The sequence below is a fragment of the Rhinolophus sinicus genome, chromosome 10 (genome assembly GCF_057876585.1).
Source record: "Rhinolophus sinicus isolate RSI-liver-muscle chromosome 10, RSI-T2T, whole genome shotgun sequence".
Lineage (NCBI taxonomy): Eukaryota > Metazoa > Chordata > Mammalia > Chiroptera > Rhinolophidae > Rhinolophus > Rhinolophus sinicus.
Genome location: NC_142510.1, coordinates 19,089,925 through 19,107,560, shown reverse-complemented (window position 1 = coordinate 19,107,560; position 17,636 = coordinate 19,089,925). Strand labels below are relative to the sequence as shown.

Genomic DNA, 17,636 nt, shown 5'->3' with positions numbered 1-17,636 from the left:
GATGGAGAGAGCCTGGTGGAGGCCTGCGCCGGCAGGCAGCCCTGGGCTTGGGCGTTGGGGGTTGCGGCGGCGGCAGGGTCGGGGAGCGAGAGGGAGCCCTGCGATGGCGGTGGCGGCGACCGAGAGGCGGCTGACTGCTGCAGGCTGAGGGCCTGCCTTGGCGAAGAGCACTAAGAAGAGGGAGTGGGGGGGAGCCCTGGCCGACAGGCCTGGTGTGCGGCCGGGGATGCGAGCTTGTAGTGCTGGGCGACTGACCCTCCTCTGGCCAGGGGGACCTTCGGCTGCCTGGGCGGCTGCAGAGGGGCAAGGTGCGGCAGGGGTTCGGAGGGAGCCACGCCGGGGCGGCGGCGCAAAAGGAGAGGCGAGCAAAAGCCTGCAGCTATTCCCAGGCGGTCTCCCATCCAAGTACTAACCAGGCCCCGCCCTGCTTAGCTCCCGAGATCAGAGGAGATCGGGCGCGTTCAGGGTGGTATGGCCCTAGACGCTGGGACCCGGCTCCCCGCGCCCCAAGAGCCTGCTCCCGGCCTGCCTCGTGAGCGCGCGCCATGCAGATGCGCGGCTCCGGTGGTGAGCATCGACCTGCTGGCCGGCTCTGCCAGCACCGCGTCCCCCTCCCAGTCCGGCTCCCCGCCTCTTCCGAATGCCCCAGGCGTGGGCGGCGGGCTACTCCTGGCCGGCAGCGAGGCCCCTTCGCGCCACCCGAGGCTCCATGGGACACTGCCACTTCCCTGATGGTGCCAGAATTCGTGGAACTCTGGCATCCTGGGACTCCCCGGACCCAGACCGCCATACACCCCGCACCCCTACCGCCACCAGGTTTACCAACAACCGCACCCCCAAGGCTGGGGGAGGCCTGCACCAGCAGGCAACCCTGGGCTTGGGAGTTGTGGGAGGACCCCGCGGAGGCGGCTTGGGCGGCTGCGGAGGGGGGGGCGGCGGCGGCGGCGGCGGCGGCGGCGGCGGCGGCGGCGGCGGGGGCGGAGGAGGCCGGGAGAGCAGAGGCGGGAGATTGAGGGAGTATGGCGATGGTGGCGGCGGCGGCGGCGGGGGCTGGGGCGGAGGCGGGGGAGATGGCGGTGCTGGAGGCGGGGATAGCAGAGGAGGGAGATTGAGGGAGTGCGGCAATGGCGGCGGCGGGGGCGGGGGTGGGGAACAGGGCAGCACTGGCGGCGGGGATGGGGAGCGCGGTGCTGGCGGCCGAGGTGGGGAGAGCAGAGGAGGGAGTTTGAGGGAGTACGGCGATGGCGGCGGCGGGGGCGGGGGAGGGGGCGAGGGCAGCGCTGGCGGAGGGGGTGGGGAGCGCGGTGATCGCGGCGGCGGCGGGAGAAGCGGGGGCTGATCGCGAGCAGCGTTGGCGGCGTCGGCGGCAGCGGCGCGGGAGGGTTGCGAGGTCGGCGATGGAGGCGGCGGCAGCGTTGGGGGCTGTGTCGGCGGGCGCTGGGCGCGGGGAGGGTTGGCGCCGGCGCCGGCGGCGGCGGTAGCGGGGAAGAGGGCGGTGCTGGCGGCGGAGGAGGGGAGAGCAGAGGCGGGAGATTGAAGCAGTACAGCGATGGCGGTGGCGAGGGCGGGGGCAGGGGTGAGGGCAGCGCTGGAGGGGGGTGTGGGGAGCGCGGTGATGGCGGCGGATTTGGCGGTGGCGGCGGGGGCGAGGGCAGCGCTGTTGGCGGTGGCGGCGATCGAAGGTCGGCGAAGGGATCGAGATGACAGCCTCCGGGACTGAAGAGGACTGAGAAGAGGGTGTGCGGGGGAGCCCTGGCCGACGGGCCTGGTGTGCGGCCGGGGCTGCCAGCTTGTAGTGCCTGGCGGCTAACCCTCTGCTGGTCAGGGGGACCTTCGGCTGGCTGGGCGGCTGCAGAGAGGCAAGGGGCGGCAGGGGTTCGCAGGGAGCCACGCCGGGGCGGCGATGCAAAAGGAGAGGCGAGCAAAAGCCTGCAGCTATTCCCAGGCGGTCTCCCATCCAAGTACTAACCAGGCCCCTCCCTGCTTAGCTCCCGAGATCAGACGAGATCTGGCGCGTGCAGGGTGGTGTGGCCTTAGGCGCTGGGACCCGGCTCCCGGCACTCCAAGAGCCTGCTCCCGACCTGCTTCTGAGCGCACGCCATGCTGCTGGGCCGCTCGGGTGGCGAGCACGTCTGCCCGAGCGCCTCCCGCCAGCTCCCCGCCTCCTCCGGACGCCGCTGGTGTGGGCGACGGGCTACTCCTGGCCCGCAGCGAGGCCCCTTCGCGCCCCCCAGTGGCTCTAACGGGCCTCCGTCACTTCCCTGACTGTGACATATGTCTGGGCGCCCTGGCATCCTGGGCCTCCCCAGGCCCCGAAGGGCTTTTACCCCGCCCCCCTACCCCAACCCCTCTCATCTCCCCCCAGCCCCACAACCGCACACCCCCCTTGCTGCTGTGCTGTCCCCACCTCTCAGGGCCACCGAGGGGGTCGCAGGGTCCTCTCAGTCCCCTCCACCCTAGGGACGTGCAACCCAGGCCCTGGCCCTGGCCGGCCCCACCCACTGGCCCAAAGCCAGGGAGAGCCACCCGCCACCAGGGGGCAGCACCTCCAGTCCGCCGCCACCCTTCCTCACACAGCCTTCTTTCTGGGTTCTCGCCCCTCGTCAGCGACCGGCGTCCCGCCCGATCACTGTTCACTTCACTGGCTACACGTCACCTCTCCTGACCCAGGGAGGTGAGAGAGAGGATGAGAGAAGGCCAGAGACAGAGCAAGAGAGAGGCGGAGAGAGACCGACGGGGACTGTGGGGACAGACTCGCAGAGAGCACTTTCCAGGCTCTGGGCCTCGCGTGGAGGGGTGCTGCGTGGGGGCTGCATGGATATCAGCCGTGACCGCTTGGCCATCAGCTGTTGCCAGTTGGCCATTGGCCACCGGCAGAGCTGCGGTGGCCAAGCTAGGAAGCGCGGATTGTGGACTGCAAATTGCAGAGGGGCGCGGACTGCAGTTGGCCGGCTTGGTGGGTCGGTAAGTTGGCGGGTCTGTTGGTTGGCAGAGAATCGGCCGGCAGGCTGGGGATCGGGCGGCTCCGGCTTGCCGAGTCTCCAAGCCAGCCGCCCGTGAGACATGGTGCTATGAGCCCCCTATCCGTGGTCTGTTGGTGTTCCCTCTTGGCCTCGCCAAATCCTGCATTCTTGTGCGGGCAGAGGGGCTAGAGTCCCCGCAGGACAGGGACAGACAGACAGAACGGGAGGAGGAGTAAGAGGGAGCGAGATGGAAATATACACGTATATGTACATGTATGTATCTAGACATACAGAGAGACATGGACAGAGACAGAGAAAGAGGGGGCTGGCACGCGGGGAGAGAGCTCCTGAGCCAGAGCCAGGGCCCAACAGGCACCTCTCAGAGCCTGACAGATATGGGGTGGGGGAGGGTGGGAGGGACGCACAGGCGGGCACACGGAGTGTTACAGACGCACTGAGGCTGTGTTGAAGTGGCGGCTCCTCCACCGGAGTGTGGTCGTGCCCGGGGCTGGGCTCCTCTAAGGAGGCATTGCCCTGGCGTTGGCAGTCACCATTGAAGCCTCCGGGGCGGCCCGCCAGGGTCTCCGGAGGGCCTGTGGTCTCTGAGCCCCGCCCAGGCACCCGCCCGCGGGAGGAGAGTGGCACCCCCAGGCACCCTGGTTGTGAGGGTTGTGTGCCTGCGTGCCTGCTCTGCCCTTGTGGTGGTCTCCCCTGGAGTCGATGTCGCGTGGTGTGTTGGGGTGCTGCTCCCGCCGTCCCCTGGTTTGTCCCGGCTCTTTGTGCCCTGTGTTTCAGGGACACCGTGGCCGGCGGGAAGGGAGGGCTCCTGGCTCTTGTGGGAGACGGGAGGGGCGCGCGGGGGTGTGGGGCGAGGTGCCTGCCAGCGGAGACAGAAGACTCCGGTGGGGCGGGGCGTGTGGGCGTCCCGTTTGCCCGAGGTCACGCCGATCGTGTGTGTCGGGACCCGAGGGCAGGCGCAGGGATGGGCGTGCCCTGGGCTCGGGGAGAGGTGCAAAGCACCGGCACGTCCTGGGATGGAGAGAGCCTGGTGGAGGCCTGCGCCGGCAGGCAGCCCTGGGCTTGGGCGTTGGGGGTTGCGGCGGCGGCAGGGTCGGGGAGCGAGAGGGAGCCCTGCGATGGCGGTGGCGGCGACCGAGAGGCGGCTGACTGCTGCAGGCTGAGGGCCTGCCTTGGCGAAGAGCACTAAGAAGAGGGAGTGGGGGGGAGCCCTGGCCGACAGGCCTGGTGTGCGGCCGGGGATGCGAGCTTGTAGTGCTGGGCGACTGACCCTCCTCTGGCCAGGGGGACCTTCGGCTGCCTGGGCGGCTGCAGAGGGGCAAGGTGCGGCAGGGGTTCGGAGGGAGCCACGCCGGGGCGGCGGCGCAAAAGGAGAGGCGAGCAAAAGCCTGCAGCTATTCCCAGGCGGTCTCCCATCCAAGTACTAACCAGGCCCCGCCCTGCTTAGCTCCCGAGATCAGAGGAGATCGGGCGCGTTCAGGGTGGTATGGCCCTAGACGCTGGGACCCGGCTCCCCGCGCCCCAAGAGCCTGCTCCCGGCCTGCCTCTGACCGCGCGCGCCGTGCTGCTGGGCCGCTAGGGTGGCGAGCACGTCTGCCTGAGCGGCTCCCGCCCGCTCCCCGCCTCCTCCGGACGCCGCTGGTGTGGGCGACGGGCTACTCCTGGCCCGCAGCGAGGCACCTTCGCGCCCCCCAGTGGCTCCACGGGCCTCTGTCACTTCCCTGACTGTGACATATGTCTGGGCGCCCTGGCATCCTGGGCCTCCCCAGGCCCCGAAGGGCTTTTACCCCGTCCCCCTACCCCAACCCCTCAAATCTCCCCCCAGCCACACAACCGCACACCCCCCTTGCTGCTGTGCTGTCCCCACCTCTCAGGGCCACCGAGGGGGTCGCAGGGTCCTCTCAGTCCCCTCCGGCCCTAGGGACGTGCAACCCAGGCCCTGGCCCTGACCGGACCCATCCACAGGCCCAAAGCCAGGGAGAGCCACCCGCGCCACCAGGGTGCAGCATCTCCAGTCTGCAGCCACCCTTCGTCACAAGCCTTCAGTCTGGGCCCTGGAACCCTCGTCAGCGACCGGAGCCCCGCCCGATGTCCGGTCCCTTCACTGGCTACACGTCACCTCTCCTGACCCAGGGAGGTGAGAGAGAGGATGAGAGAAGGCCAGAGACGGAGCAAGAGAGAGGCGGAGAGAGACAGACGGGGACTGTGGGGACAGACTCGCAGAGAGCACTCTCCAGGCTCTGGGCCTCGCGTGGAGGGGTGCTGCTTGGGGGCTGCATGGTCATCAGCTGTGACCGCTTGGCCATCAGCTGTTGCCAATTGGCCACTGGCCACCGGAGGAGCTGCGGTGGCCAAGCTAGGAAGCGCGGATGGTGGACTGCAAATTGCAGAGGGGCGCGGATTGCAGTGGGCCCGCTTGGCGGGTCGACGGGCGGTGTGTCGGTGGGTTGGCAGAGAAGCGGCCGACAGGTTGGGGATCGGGCGGCTCCGGCTTGCCGTGTCTCCGAGCCAGCCGCCCGTGAGACATAGTGCTATGAGCCCCCTATCCGTGGCTCTGTTGGTGTTCCCTCTTGGCCTCGCCATATCCTGCGTTCTTGTGCGGGCAGAGGGACTAGAGTCCCCGCAGGACAGGGACCGACAGAGAGAACGGGAGGAGGAGAAAGAGGGAGCGAGATCGAAATATACACCTATATGTACCTGTATGTACCTAGACATACAGAGAGACATGGACAGAGACAGAGAAAGAGGGGGCTGGCACGCGGGGAGAGAGCTCCTGAGCCAGAGCCAGAGCCCAACAGGCACGTCACAGAGCCAGAGAGACATGGGGTGGGGGAGGGGGGAGGGACGCACAAGCGGGCACACGGACTGGGACAGACGCACTGACGCTGCTTTGAAGTGGCAGCTTCTCAACCGAAGTGTGGTCATGCCCGTGGCTGGGCTCCACTAAGGAGGCAGTGCCCGGGCATTGAAAGTCACCCTTGAAGCCCCCGGGCCGGGCGGGAGGGCCAGTGGGCTCCGAGCCCCGCCCAGGAACCCCCCGCCCCGCGGGAGGAGAGTGGCAGCCCACAGGCACCCTGGTTGAGAGTGTTGTGTGCCTGCGTGCCTGCACTTCCCCTTGTGGTGGTCTCTCCTGGAGTCCGAGGGCGTGCGGTGTGTTGGGGTGCTGCTCCCTCAGTCCCCTGCTTTGTCCCGGCTCTTTGTACCCTGTGTGTTGGGGCCACTGCGGGAAGGGAGGGTTCCTGGCTCTTGTGGGCGATGGGAGGGGGCGCGCGGGGGTGTGGGGAGAGGTGCCTGCCGGCGGAGACACAGGCTCGGCTAACTGCTGCTGGCTGACTGCCTGCCTCGGCGAAGAGGACTAAGAAGAGGGTGTGGGGGTGAGCCCTGGCCGACGGGCCTGGTGTGCGGCCGGGGCTGCCAGCTTGTAGCGCCGGGTGGCTGACCGGCCTCTGGCCAGGGGGACCTTCGGCTGGATGGGCGGCTGCAGAGGGGCAAGGGGCGGCAGGGGTTCGGAGGGAGCCACGCAGGGGCGGCGGCGCAAAAGGAGAGGCGAGCAAAAGCCTACAGGTATTCCCAGGCGGTCTCCCATCCAAGCACTAACCAGGCCCCTCCCTGCTTAGCTCCCGAGATCAGAGGAGATCGGGCGCGTTCAGGGTGGTACGGCCATAGACGATGGGACTCGGCTCCCCGCGCCCCAAGAGCCTGCTCCCGGCCTGCCTCGTGAGCGCGCGCCATGCAGATGCGCGGCTCCGGTGGTGAGCATCGACCTGCTGGCCGGCTCTGCCAGCACCGCGTCCCCCTCCCAGTCCGGCTCCCCGCCTCTTCCGAATGCCCCAGGCGTGGGCGGCGGGCTACTCCTGGCCGGCAGCGAGGCCCCTTCGCGCCACCCGAGGCTCCATGGGACACTGCCACTTCCCTGATGGTGCCAGAATTCGTGGAACTCTGGCATCCTGGGACTCCCCGGACCCAGACCGCCATACACCCCGCCCCCCTACCGCCACCAGGTTTACCAACAACCGCACCCCCAAGGCTGGGGGAGGCCTGCACCAGCAGGCAACCCTGGGCTTGGGAGTTGTGGGAGGACCCCGCGGCGGCGGCTTGGGCGGCTGCGGAGGGGGGGGCGGCGGCGGCGGCGGCGGCGGCGGCGGCGGCGGCGGCGGCGGCGGGGGCGGAGGAGGCCGGGAGAGCAGAGGCGGGAGATTGAGGGAGTATGGCGATGGTGGCGGCGGCGGCGGCGGGGGCTGGGGCGGAGGCGGGGGAGATGGCGGTGCTGGAGGCGGGGAGAGCAGAGGAGGGAGATTGAGGGAGTGCGGCAATGGCGGCGGCGGGGGCGGGGGTGGGGAACAGGGCAGCACTGGCGGCGGGGATGGGGAGCGCGGTGCTGGCGGCCAAGGGGGAGAGAGCAGAGGAGGGAGTTTGAGGGAGTACGGCGATGGCGGCGGCGGGGGCGGGGGAGGGGGCGAGGGCAGCGCTGGCGGAGGGGGTGGGGAGCGCGGTGATCCTGGCGGCGGCGGCGGGAGAAGCGGGGGCTGATCGCGAGCAGCGTTGGCGGCGTCGGCGGCAGCGGCGCGGGAGGGTTGCGAGGTCGGTGATGGAGGCGGCGGCAGCGTTGGGGGCTGTGTCGGCGGGCGCTGGGCGCGGGGAGGGTTGGCGCCGGCGGCGGCGGCGGTAGCGGGGAAGAGGGCGGTGCTGGCGGCGGAGGAGGGGAGAGCAGAGGCGGGAGATTGAAGCAGTACAGCGATGGCGGTGGCGAGGGCGGGGGCAGGGGTGAGGGCAGCGCTGGAGGGGGGTGTGGGGAGCGCGGTGATGGCGGCGGATTTGGCGGTGGCGGCGGGGGCGAGGGCAGCGCTGTTGGCGGTGGCGGCGATCGAAGGTCGGCGAAGGGATCGAGATGACAGCCTCCGGGACTGAAGAGGACTGAGAAGAGGGTGTGCGGGGGAGCCCTGGCCGACGGGCCTGGTGTGCGGCCGGGGCTGCCAGCTTGTAGTGCCTGGCGGCTAACCCTCTGCTGGTCAGGGGGACCTTCGGCTGGCTGGGCGGCTGCAGAGAGGCAAGGGGCGGCAGGGGTTCGCAGGGAGCCACGCCGGGGCGGCGATGCAAAAGGAGAGGCGAGCAAAAGCCTGCAGCTATTCCCAGGCGGTCTCCCATCCAAGTACTAACCAGGCCCCTCCCTGCTTAGCTCCCGAGATCAGACGAGATCTGGCGCGTGCAGGGTGGTGTGGCCTTAGGCGCTGGGACCCGGCTCCCGGCACTCCAAGAGCCTGCTCCCGACCTGCTTCTGAGCGCACGCCATGCTGCTGGGCCGCTCGGGTGGCGAGCACGTCTGCCCGAGCGCCTCCCGCCAGCTCCCCGCCTCCTCCGGACGCCGCTGGTGTGGGCGACGGGCTACTCCTGGCCCGCAGCGAGGCCCCTTCGCGCCCCCCAGTGGCTCTAACGGGCCTCCGTCACTTCCCTGACTGTGACATATGTCTGGGCGCCCTGGCATCCTGGGCCTCCCCAGGCCCCGAAGGGCTTTTACCCCGCCCCCCTACCCCAACCCCTCTCATCTCCCCCCAGCCCCACAACCGCACACCCCCCTTGCTGCTGTGCTGTCCCCACCTCTCAGGGCCACCGAGGGGGTCGCAGGGTCCTCTCAGTCCCCTCCACCCTAGGGACGTGCAACCCAGGCCCTGGCCCTGGCCGGCCCCACCCACTGGCCCAAAGCCAGGGAGAGCCACCCGCCACCAGGGGGCAGCACCTCCAGTCCGCCGCCACCCTTCCTCACACAGCCTTCTTTCTGGGTTCTCGCCCCTCGTCAGCGACCGGCGTCCCGCCCGATCACTGTTCACTTCACTGGCTACACGTCACCTCTCCTGACCCAGGGAGGTGAGAGAGAGGATGAGAGAAGGCCAGAGACAGAGCAAGAGAGAGGCGGAGAGAGACCGACGGGGACTGTGGGGACAGACTCGCAGAGAGCACTTTCCAGGCTCTGGGCCTCGCGTGGAGGGGTGCTGCGTGGGGGCTGCATGGATATCAGCCGTGACCGCTTGGCCATCAGCTGTTGCCAGTTGGCCATTGGCCACCGGCAGAGCTGCGGTGGCCAAGCTAGGAAGCGCGGATTGTGGACTGCAAATTGCAGAGGGGCGCGGACTGCAGTTGGCCGGCTTGGTGGGTCGGTAAGTTGGCGGGTCTGTTGGTTGGCAGAGAATCGGCCGGCAGGCTGGGGATCGGGCGGCTCCGGCTTGCCGAGTCTCCAAGCCAGCCGCCCGTGAGACATGGTGCTATGAGCCCCCTATCCGTGGTCTGTTGGTGTTCCCTCTTGGCCTCGCCAAATCCTGCATTCTTGTGCGGGCAGAGGGGCTAGAGTCCCCGCAGGACAGGGACAGACAGACAGAACGGGAGGAGGAGTAAGAGGGAGCGAGATGGAAATATACACGTATATGTACATGTATGTATCTAGACATACAGAGAGACATGGACAGAGACAGAGAAAGAGGGGGCTGGCACGCGGGGAGAGAGCTCCTGAGCCAGAGCCAGGGCCCAACAGGCACCTCTCAGAGCCTGACAGATATGGGGTGGGGGAGGGTGGGAGGGACGCACAGGCGGGCACACGGAGTGTTACAGACGCACTGAGGCTGTGTTGAAGTGGCGGCTCCTCCACCGGAGTGTGGTCGTGCCCGGGGCTGGGCTCCTCTAAGGAGGCATTGCCCTGGCGTTGGCAGTCACCATTGAAGCCTCCGGGGCGGCCCGCCAGGGTCTCCGGAGGGCCTGTGGTCTCTGAGCCCCGCCCAGGCACCCGCCCGCGGGAGGAGGGTGGCAGCCCCCAGGCACCCTGGTTGTGAGGGTTGTGTGCCTGCGTGCCTGCTCTGCCCTTGTGGTGGTCTCCCCTGGAGTCGATGTCGCGTGGTGTGTTGGGGTGCTGCTCCCGCCGTCCCCTGGTTTGTCCCGGCTCTTTGTGCCCTGTGTTTCAGGGACACCGTGGCCGGCGGGAAGGGAGGGCTCCTGGCTCTTGTGGGAGACGGGAGGGGCGCGCGGGGGTGTGGGGCGAGGTGCCTGCCAGCGGAGACAGAAGACTCCGGTGGGGCGGGGCGTGTGGGCGTCCCGTTTGCCCGAGGTCACGCCGATCGTGTGTGTCGGGACCCGAGGGCAGGCGCAGGGATGGGCGTGCCCTGGGCTCGGGGAGAGGTGCAAAGCACCGGCACGTCCTGGGATGGAGAGAGCCTGGTGGAGGCCTGCGCCGGCAGGCAGCCCTGGGCTTGGGCGTTGGGGGTTGCGGCGGCGGCAGGGTCGGGGAGCGAGAGGGAGCCCTGCGATGGCGGTGGCGGCGACCGAGAGGCGGCTGACTGCTGCAGGCTGAGGGCCTGCCTTGGCGAAGAGCACTAAGAAGAGGGAGTGGGGGGGAGCCCTGGCCGACAGGCCTGGTGTGCGGCCGGGGATGCGAGCTTGTAGTGCTGGGCGACTGACCCTCCTCTGGCCAGGGGGACCTTCGGCTGCCTGGGCGGCTGCAGAGGGGCAAGGTGCGGCAGGGGTTCGGAGGGAGCCACGCCGGGGCGGCGGCGCAAAAGGAGAGGCGAGCAAAAGCCTGCAGCTATTCCCAGGCGGTCTCCCATCCAAGTACTAACCAGGCCCCGCCCTGCTTAGCTCCCGAGATCAGAGGAGATCGGGCGCGTTCAGGGTGGTATGGCCCTAGACGCTGGGACCCGGCTCCCCGCGCCCCAAGAGCCTGCTCCCGGCCTGCCTCTGACCGCGCGCGCCGTGCTGCTGGGCCGCTAGGGTGGCGAGCACGTCTGCCTGAGCGGCTCCCGCCCGCTCCCCGCCTCCTCCGGACGCCGCTGGTGTGGGCGACGGGCTACTCCTGGCCCGCAGCGAGGCACCTTCGCGCCCCCCAGTGGCTCCACGGGCCTCTGTCACTTCCCTGACTGTGACATATGTCTGGGCGCCCTGGCATCCTGGGCCTCCCCAGGCCCCGAAGGGCTTTTACCCCGTCCCCCTACCCCAACCCCTCAAATCTCCCCCCAGCCACACAACCGCACACCCCCCTTGCTGCTGTGCTGTCCCCACCTCTCAGGGCCACCGAGGGGGTCGCAGGGTCCTCTCAGTCCCCTCCGGCCCTAGGGACGTGCAACCCAGGCCCTGGCCCTGACCGGACCCATCCACAGGCCCAAAGCCAGGGAGAGCCACCCGCGCCACCAGGGTGCAGCATCTCCAGTCTGCAGCCACCCTTCGTCACAAGCCTTCAGTCTGGGCCCTGGAACCCTCGTCAGCGACCGGAGCCCCGCCCGATGTCCGGTCCCTTCACTGGCTACACGTCACCTCTCCTGACCCAGGGAGGTGAGAGAGAGGATGAGAGAAGGCCAGAGACGGAGCAAGAGAGAGGCGGAGAGAGACAGACGGGGACTGTGGGGACAGACTCGCAGAGAGCACTCTCCAGGCTCTGGGCCTCGCGTGGAGGGGTGCTGCTTGGGGGCTGCATGGTCATCAGCTGTGACCGCTTGGCCATCAGCTGTTGCCAATTGGCCACTGGCCACCGGAGGAGCTGCGGTGGCCAAGCTAGGAAGCGCGGATGGTGGACTGCAAATTGCAGAGGGGCGCGGATTGCAGTGGGCCCGCTTGGCGGGTCGACGGGCGGTGTGTCGGTGGGTTGGCAGAGAAGCGGCCGACAGGTTGGGGATCGGGCGGCTCCGGCTTGCCGTGTCTCCGAGCCAGCCGCCCGTGAGACATAGTGCTATGAGCCCCCTATCCGTGGCTCTGTTGGTGTTCCCTCTTGGCCTCGCCATATCCTGCGTTCTTGTGCGGGCAGAGGGACTAGAGTCCCCGCAGGACAGGGACCGACAGAGAGAACGGGAGGAGGAGAAAGAGGGAGCGAGATCGAAATATACACCTATATGTACCTGTATGTACCTAGACATACAGAGAGACATGGACAGAGACAGAGAAAGAGGGGGCTGGCACGCGGGGAGAGAGCTCCTGAGCCAGAGCCAGAGCCCAACAGGCACGTCACAGAGCCAGAGAGACATGGGGTGGGGGAGGGGGGAGGGACGCACAAGCGGGCACACGGACTGGGACAGACGCACTGACGCTGCTTTGAAGTGGCAGCTTCTCAACCGAAGTGTGGTCATGCCCGTGGCTGGGCTCCACTAAGGAGGCAGTGCCCGGGCATTGAAAGTCACCCTTGAAGCCCCCGGGCCGGGCGGGAGGGCCAGTGGGCTCCGAGCCCCGCCCAGGAACCCCCCGCCCCGCGGGAGGAGAGTGGCAGCCCACAGGCACCCTGGTTGAGAGTGTTGTGTGCCTGCGTGCCTGCACTTCCCCTTGTGGTGGTCTCTCCTGGAGTCCGAGGGCGTGCGGTGTGTTGGGGTGCTGCTCCCTCAGTCCCCTGCTTTGTCCCGGCTCTTTGTACCCTGTGTGTTGGGGCCACTGCGGGAAGGGAGGGTTCCTGGCTCTTGTGGGCGATGGGAGGGGGCGCGCGGGGGTGTGGGGAGAGGTGCCTGCCGGCGGAGACACAGGCTCGGCTAACTGCTGCTGGCTGACTGCCTGCCTCGGCGAAGAGGACTAAGAAGAGGGTGTGGGGGTGAGCCCTGGCCGACGGGCCTGGTGTGCGGCCGGGGCTGCCAGCTTGTAGCGCCGGGTGGCTGACCGGCCTCTGGCCAGGGGGACCTTCGGCTGGATGGGCGGCTGCAGAGGGGCAAGGGGCGGCAGGGGTTCGGAGGGAGCCACGCAGGGGCGGCGGCGCAAAAGGAGAGGCGAGCAAAAGCCTACAGGTATTCCCAGGCGGTCTCCCATCCAAGCACTAACCAGGCCCCTCCCTGCTTAGCTCCCGAGATCAGAGGAGATCGGGCGCGTTCAGGGTGGTACGGCCATAGACGATGGGACTCGGCTCCCCGCGCCCCAAGAGCCTGCTCCCGGCCTGCCTCGTGAGCGCGCGCCATGCAGATGCGCGGCTCCGGTGGTGAGCATCGACCTGCTGGCCGGCTCTGCCAGCACCGCGTCCCCCTCCCAGTCCGGCTCCCCGCCTCTTCCGAATGCCCCAGGCGTGGGCGGCGGGCTACTCCTGGCCGGCAGCGAGGCCCCTTCGCGCCACCCGAGGCTCCATGGGACACTGCCACTTCCCTGATGGTGCCAGAATTCGTGGAACTCTGGCATCCTGGGACTCCCCGGACCCAGACCGCCATACACCCCGCCCCCCTACCGCCACCAGGTTTACCAACAACCGCACCCCCAAGGCTGGGGGAGGCCTGCACCAGCAGGCAACCCTGGGCTTGGGAGTTGTGGGAGGACCCCGCGGCGGCGGCTTGGGCGGCTGCGGAGGGGGGGGCGGCGGCGGCGGCGGCGGCGGCGGCGGCGGCGGCGGCGGCGGGGGCGGAGGAGGCCGGGAGAGCAGAGGCGGGAGATTGAGGGAGTATGGCGATGGTGGCGGCGGCGGCGGCGGGGGCTGGGGCGGAGGCGGGGGAGATGGCGGTGCTGGAGGCGGGGAGAGCAGAGGAGGGAGATTGAGGGAGTGCGGCAATGGCGGCGGCGGGGGCGGGGGTGGGGAACAGGGCAGCACTGGCGGCGGGGATGGGGAGCGCGGTGCTGGCGGCCAAGGGGGAGAGAGCAGAGGAGGGAGTTTGAGGGAGTACGGCGATGGCGGCGGCGGGGGCGGGGGAGGGGGCGAGGGCAGCGCTGGCGGAGGGGGTGGGGAGCGCGGTGATCCTGGCGGCGGCGGCGGGAGAAGCGGGGGCTGATCGCGAGCAGCGTTGGCGGCGTCGGCGGCAGCGGCGCGGGAGGGTTGCGAGGTCGGTGATGGAGGCGGCGGCAGCGTTGGGGGCTGTGTCGGCGGGCGCTGGGCGCGGGGAGGGTTGGCGCCGGCGGCGGCGGCGGTAGCGGGGAAGAGGGCGGTGCTGGCGGCGGAGGAGGGGAGAGCAGAGGCGGGAGATTGAAGCAGTACAGCGATGGCGGTGGCGAGGGCGGGGGCAGGGGTGAGGGCAGCGCTGGAGGGGGGTGTGGGGAGCGCGGTGATGGCGGCGGATTTGGCGGTGGCGGCGGGGGCGAGGGCAGCGCTGTTGGCGGTGGCGGCGATCGAAGGTCGGCGAAGGGATCGAGATGACAGCCTCCGGGACTGAAGAGGACTGAGAAGAGGGTGTGCGGGGGAGCCCTGGCCGACGGGCCTGGTGTGCGGCCGGGGCTGCCAGCTTGTAGTGCCTGGCGGCTAACCCTCTGCTGGTCAGGGGGACCTTCGGCTGGCTGGGCGGCTGCAGAGAGGCAAGGGGCGGCAGGGGTTCGCAGGGAGCCACGCCGGGGCGGCGATGCAAAAGGAGAGGCGAGCAAAAGCCTGCAGCTATTCCCAGGCGGTCTCCCATCCAAGTACTAACCAGGCCCCTCCCTGCTTAGCTCCCGAGATCAGACGAGATCTGGCGCGTGCAGGGTGGTGTGGCCTTAGGCGCTGGGACCCGGCTCCCGGCACTCCAAGAGCCTGCTCCCGACCTGCTTCTGAGCGCACGCCATGCTGCTGGGCCGCTCGGGTGGCGAGCACGTCTGCCCGAGCGCCTCCCGCCAGCTCCCCGCCTCCTCCGGACGCCGCTGGTGTGGGCGACGGGCTACTCCTGGCCCGCAGCGAGGCCCCTTCGCGCCCCCCAGTGGCTCTAACGGGCCTCCGTCACTTCCCTGACTGTGACATATGTCTGGGCGCCCTGGCATCCTGGGCCTCCCCAGGCCCCGAAGGGCTTTTACCCCGCCCCCCTACCCCAACCCCTCTCATCTCCCCCCAGCCCCACAACCGCACACCCCCCTTGCTGCTGTGCTGTCCCCACCTCTCAGGGCCACCGAGGGGGTCGCAGGGTCCTCTCAGTCCCCTCCACCCTAGGGACGTGCAACCCAGGCCCTGGCCCTGGCCGGCCCCACCCACTGGCCCAAAGCCAGGGAGAGCCACCCGCCACCAGGGGGCAGCACCTCCAGTCCGCCGCCACCCTTCCTCACACAGCCTTCTTTCTGGGTTCTCGCCCCTCGTCAGCGACCGGCGTCCCGCCCGATCACTGTTCACTTCACTGGCTACACGTCACCTCTCCTGACCCAGGGAGGTGAGAGAGAGGATGAGAGAAGGCCAGAGACAGAGCAAGAGAGAGGCGGAGAGAGACCGACGGGGACTGTGGGGACAGACTCGCAGAGAGCACTTTCCAGGCTCTGGGCCTCGCGTGGAGGGGTGCTGCGTGGGGGCTGCATGGATATCAGCCGTGACCGCTTGGCCATCAGCTGTTGCCAGTTGGCCATTGGCCACCGGCAGAGCTGCGGTGGCCAAGCTAGGAAGCGCGGATTGTGGACTGCAAATTGCAGAGGGGCGCGGACTGCAGTTGGCCGGCTTGGTGGGTCGGTAAGTTGGCGGGTCTGTTGGTTGGCAGAGAATCGGCCGGCAGGCTGGGGATCGGGCGGCTCCGGCTTGCCGAGTCTCCAAGCCAGCCGCCCGTGAGACATGGTGCTATGAGCCCCCTATCCGTGGTCTGTTGGTGTTCCCTCTTGGCCTCGCCAAATCCTGCATTCTTGTGCGGGCAGAGGGGCTAGAGTCCCCGCAGGACAGGGACAGACAGACAGAACGGGAGGAGGAGTAAGAGGGAGCGAGATGGAAATATACACGTATATGTACATGTATGTATCTAGACATACAGAGAGACATGGACAGAGACAGAGAAAGAGGGGGCTGGCACGCGGGGAGAGAGCTCCTGAGCCAGAGCCAGGGCCCAACAGGCACCTCTCAGAGCCTGACAGATATGGGGTGGGGGAGGGTGGGAGGGACGCACAGGCGGGCACACGGAGTGTTACAGACGCACTGAGGCTGTGTTGAAGTGGCGGCTCCTCCACCGGAGTGTGGTCGTGCCCGGGGCTGGGCTCCTCTAAGGAGGCATTGCCCTGGCGTTGGCAGTCACCATTGAAGCCTCCGGGGCGGCCCGCCAGGGTCTCCGGAGGGCCTGTGGTCTCTGAGCCCCGCCCAGGCACCCGCCCGCGGGAGGAGGGTGGCAGCCCCCAGGCACCCTGGTTGTGAGGGTTGTGTGCCTGCGTGCCTGCTCTGCCCTTGTGGTGGTCTCCCCTGGAGTCGATGTCGCGTGGTGTGTTGGGGTGCTGCTCCCGCCGTCCCCTGGTTTGTCCCGGCTCTTTGTGCCCTGTGTTTCAGGGACACCGTGGCCGGCGGGAAGGGAGGGCTCCTGGCTCTTGTGGGAGACGGGAGGGGCGCGCGGGGGTGTGGGGCGAGGTGCCTGCCAGCGGAGACAGAAGACTCCGGTGGGGCGGGGCGTGTGGGCGTCCCGTTTGCCCGAGGTCACGCCGATCGTGTGTGTCGGGACCCGAGGGCAGGCGCAGGGATGGGCGTGCCCTGGGCTCGGGGAGAGGTGCAAAGCACCGGCACGTCCTGGGATGGAGAGAGCCTGGTGGAGGCCTGCGCCGGCAGGCAGCCCTGGGCTTGGGCGTTGGGGGTTGCGGCGGCGGCAGGGTCGGGGAGCGAGAGGGAGCCCTGCGATGGCGGTGGCGGCGACCGAGAGGCGGCTGACTGCTGCAGGCTGAGGGCCTGCCTTGGCGAAGAGCACTAAGAAGAGGGAGTGGGGGGGAGCCCTGGCCGACAGGCCTGGTGTGCGGCCGGGGATGCGAGCTTGTAGTGCTGGGCGACTGACCCTCCTCTGGCCAGGGGGACCTTCGGCTGCCTGGGCGGCTGCAGAGGGGCAAGGTGCGGCAGGGGTTCGGAGGGAGCCACGCCGGGGCGGCGGCGCAAAAGGAGAGGCGAGCAAAAGCCTGCAGCTATTCCCAGGCGGTCTCCCATCCAAGTACTAACCAGGCCCCGCCCTGCTTAGCTCCCGAGATCAGAGGAGATCGGGCGCGTTCAGGGTGGTATGGCCCTAGACGCTGGGACCCGGCTCCCCGCGCCCCAAGAGCCTGCTCCCGGCCTGCCTCTGACCGCGCGCGCCGTGCTGCTGGGCCGCTAGGGTGGCGAGCACGTCTGCCTGAGCGGCTCCCGCCCGCTCCCCGCCTCCTCCGGACGCCGCTGGTGTGGGCGACGGGCTACTCCTGGCCCGCAGCGAGGCACCTTCGCGCCCCCCAGTGGCTCCACGGGCCTCTGTCACTTCCCTGACTGTGACATATGTCTGGGCGCCCTGGCATCCTGGGCCTCCCCAGGCCCCGAAGGGCTTTTACCCCGTCCCCCTACCCCAACCCCTCAAATCTCCCCCCAGCCACACAACCGCACACCCCCCTTGCTGCTGTGCTGTCCCCACCTCTCAGGGCCACCGAGGGGGTCGCAGGGTCCTCTCAGTCCCCTCCGGCCCTAGGGACGTGCAACCCAGGCCCTGGCCCTGACCGGACCCATCCACAGGCCCAAAGCCAGGGAGAGCCACCCGCGCCACCAGGGTGCAGCATCTCCAGTCTGCAGCCACCCTTCGTCACAAGCCTTCAGTCTGGGCCCTGGAACCCTCGTCAGCGACCGGAGCCCCGCCCGATGTCCGGTCCCTTCACTGGCTACACGTCACCTCTCCTGACCCAGGGAGGTGAGAGAGAGGATGAGAGAAGGCCAGAGACGGAGCAAGAGAGAGGCGGAGAGAGACAGACGGGGACTGTGGGGACAGACTCGCAGAGAGCACTCTCCAGGCTCTGGGCCTCGCGTGGAGGGGTGCTGCTTGGGGGCTGCATGGTCATCAGCTGTGACCGCTTGGCCATCAGCTGTTGCCA

General features: G+C 69.1%; 9 pseudogenes; all 9 read right to left on the bottom strand.

Moving 5' to 3' along the window:
* Positions 1-363: 363 nt before the first annotated feature.
* Positions 364-483, bottom strand: LOC148756949 (5S ribosomal RNA; annotated as a pseudogene).
* Positions 484-1,919: 1,436 nt separating this feature from the next.
* LOC148756948 (5S ribosomal RNA) lies at positions 1,920-2,039 on the bottom strand (annotated as a pseudogene).
* A 2,320-nt stretch (positions 2,040-4,359) lies between these two features.
* On the bottom strand, positions 4,360-4,479 carry LOC148756947 (5S ribosomal RNA; annotated as a pseudogene).
* Positions 4,480-6,529: 2,050 nt separating this feature from the next.
* On the bottom strand, positions 6,530-6,649 carry LOC148756946 (5S ribosomal RNA; annotated as a pseudogene).
* A 1,439-nt stretch (positions 6,650-8,088) lies between these two features.
* Positions 8,089-8,208, bottom strand: LOC148756945 (5S ribosomal RNA; annotated as a pseudogene).
* Positions 8,209-10,529: 2,321 nt separating this feature from the next.
* LOC148756944 (5S ribosomal RNA) lies at positions 10,530-10,649 on the bottom strand (annotated as a pseudogene).
* Positions 10,650-12,699: 2,050 nt separating this feature from the next.
* Positions 12,700-12,819, bottom strand: LOC148756943 (5S ribosomal RNA; annotated as a pseudogene).
* A 1,436-nt stretch (positions 12,820-14,255) lies between these two features.
* Positions 14,256-14,375, bottom strand: LOC148756942 (5S ribosomal RNA; annotated as a pseudogene).
* Positions 14,376-16,696: 2,321 nt separating this feature from the next.
* LOC148756941 (5S ribosomal RNA) lies at positions 16,697-16,816 on the bottom strand (annotated as a pseudogene).
* Positions 16,817-17,636: the final 820 nt, after the last annotated feature.